This window comes from Magnolia sinica, chromosome 9 (assembly GCF_029962835.1).
Source record: "Magnolia sinica isolate HGM2019 chromosome 9, MsV1, whole genome shotgun sequence".
Taxonomy (NCBI): Eukaryota; Viridiplantae; Streptophyta; class Magnoliopsida; order Magnoliales; family Magnoliaceae; genus Magnolia; species Magnolia sinica.
In genome coordinates this window covers 87,676,891-87,679,911 of record NC_080581.1, presented here as the reverse complement: position 1 = coordinate 87,679,911, position 3,021 = coordinate 87,676,891, and positions in this window count along the sequence as shown.

The following is a 3,021-nucleotide window of genomic DNA, read 5'->3' as shown; positions in this document are numbered from 1 at the left end:
CAAACTTACCACTCACAAGGATCATCATGCTAGCTGAGAGCGGTGGGGTGCTCAACCGAGCAACACCCTAATGAGCGAGGGGTAAGCAATAATGCCGAGATTGCAAGCTATTGTTAACATATGAGCATAGGTGGACGATTCCTAATACTACGATCTTCCTTCAGATTTGACACACAAGCGTAAATGGAAGGAAACTACAACTACTGATTACGACTAAATTGGTCCAACGTAAGGTGGAGATGGACTGAACTACTCCTAAATGTTAAGGGGTTCCACACTGGTGTGCGATGGAAATGATAAATGTCCATGGAGACTAAATAAATAGAGTTTCGTTGGAGTTGATTTGTTTGGGTTTTGTTTGATTGATTAATGTTTATTCACTTTGTGTTATCTTTTATACTATTTATAGACTTTCTACTGGAAATTATGAAGTAACAATCACCCTTAATCGTTCATGTTTTGCTTTTGTCGAATACGTTATTATCAAGATGGTTATTGACCGTGCCTCAATATTGATGTAGCCCAAATGATTACTTGTTCGTATTCATAGGTTACTTAGACGGTATGATTCTTCGAAAACCTAGTTATTAATAAATTGTCCTTTATATATTTAACACACATCGTGAAGATTTCATGTATACCACATAGTTGCATCTGCATCGATGTCGAATTTGACACTATTAGATCTTATTTAAACACCATTAAAATAATATTTGCATCTCCCAATTTATGATTTGGGAGTGTGTGCTTACGGTGCATAAAATGAAATTGTCATTCTTACCATGCAACTTGTGGCGAACAAATAAACAATTAGAAGTTTTATAATTTAAAATTGATTTTCTGAGGGGTAAGATAAGGCCTGGCTAGAATAGTTTATATTTTTTTCAAAGACTTGAGGAGTAAGTCATAGTACACTAGAATAAGTTATTATTATTATTTTAATGTTATTTTTATTTTAAGTCTAATGTAAGATAAGGTAAAGGAAAATCACATGGATGTCTAAGATTAGATGAAATAATGTTAGAGAGTTCAATCCCATGGTTCAATGCATGTTATAGTTTCCAAACACTTATAATTTTGAAACCGGCTATCCACTTTGTGTCTATAATATGTCGTTGGAAGACTATGCACTAACTCTACATGCAAGTCAATATCAAAGAGTCTTAAGTAGTTGTCCAAAAATAAGTCACTTTAGGGTTTAATTTTGACTTTTAATTAAATTTTTTTATATATTTTTTTTTAATTTTTTTTAAAGCTATGACTTTTATTATGCACTAACTCTAGAGAGAGAGGAATGCTGACCTGCACACCTTCCTACGTGAGCACCAGTGCCCACCTTTGGACACATGTTATGGGCACAAAATCTGAACGATCCATGTGATGCAACACTCCTTGAAGCTCTATGGGCCCAATTTTAAGGTTGATTCAGAACTTTAGCGACCCATAGCAAAGAGAAATGCAAATCAAGGAAACCTTTTTTTCTTTTGACATGGCCCACTAGAGTTTTGTATCATGCTAAAATCTGGGCTTGTGAGGTTTCAAGGGGTGCTGCATCACGTGGAAGGTTCATATTTATGCCCATAACATGTGTGCAAAGGTGTGAACCGGTACTCAGGTGCGAAGGTGCTCACAAGAGAGAAGAATGCTCACCGCACCTTACGTGAGCACCCGTGCACACCTTTGCACACATGTCATGGGCACGTAATTTGAATGGTCCATGTGATTCGGAACCTCTTGAAACTCTATGGCCCCAAATTTTAGCCTATTCCAAAACTCTAGTAGGCCATCAAAGAGAAATGCAAATAAAAGGAGGAAACTATTTCCTTTTGTTGTGGCCCACTAAAGTATTGTTTTAGGCTGAAAGTTAGGGTACTGAGGTTTCAATGGATGCCACATCATGTGGACTGTTCAGATTCACTGCCCATGACACGTGTGTAAAGGTGCACATGGGTGTTTAGCAGGTGAGCATTATATATATATATATATATATATATATATATATATATATATAAAGAGAGAGTGAGAGAGAGATTTTCAACTGTACGACCCATTTATGGCCCATTTACATTTGTAAGCCCACCTCTTTTTGGAAACGGATTGGCTACTCCCCTGACACCAGCCTCGGAGCCGGTGGTCGGTGCGCTATGGGCCCCACCATGATGTATGTGTTTCATCCATTCCGTTCATACATTTTAAAATATCAATTTATATCTTTATCCGAAAAATGAGAGGGATATAAATCTCAAATGGATCACACCACAGGAAAAAAATAGTGATTGGATATCCATCATTTAAATCCTTCTAAGGCCTGATGTACTGTTTATTTGAAATCCAATCCGTTTATTAGGTCATAAAGACCCAGATGAAGGGATAAAACAAAGATCACCTTGATCCAATACTTTTATGGCCCCCAAAAAGTTTTTAACGGTCGAAATTCATTCAATACTGTTTCCTGTAATGTGGTCCACTTGAGATTGGGATATACCTCATTTTTTGTGTATTACCATAGATTGATCTAGAAAAATAGATAGACGGAATGGATGAAACACATACATCATGATGGGCCCACAGAGCACTGACCACCAGCTCCGGGGCTGGTGTCAGGGGGAGTAGTCAATCTGTTTCCCCTCTTTTTACCTTTCAAGAATAAGCCCCATACGTACGGACAGCTTGCCAAAGGTCGAAAATACCCCTGCTTTTCCTTCCACAAGAGGATCGGCCGCTGATGCTCCCCGAACTCCGAGTTATACGAACGGTTCAAAAGATATCAAAGTTACATGGCCCCACAGTTATGTATTTATTATATCCACAACGTTCATCCATATTTCGAGATCATTTCGAAGCATTATAAAAAAAAAAAAAAAAAATCATATCCAAAGATCAATTGGACCACACCACAAAGAGCAGCGGGAAAATTGATTTTCACCGTTAAAAATTGTAGGGCCCACCGTAACATTTATTTTCCATCCAATCTATTCATAAGGTCACAAAGACCTGATGAAGAGGAAAAACAAATTCCAT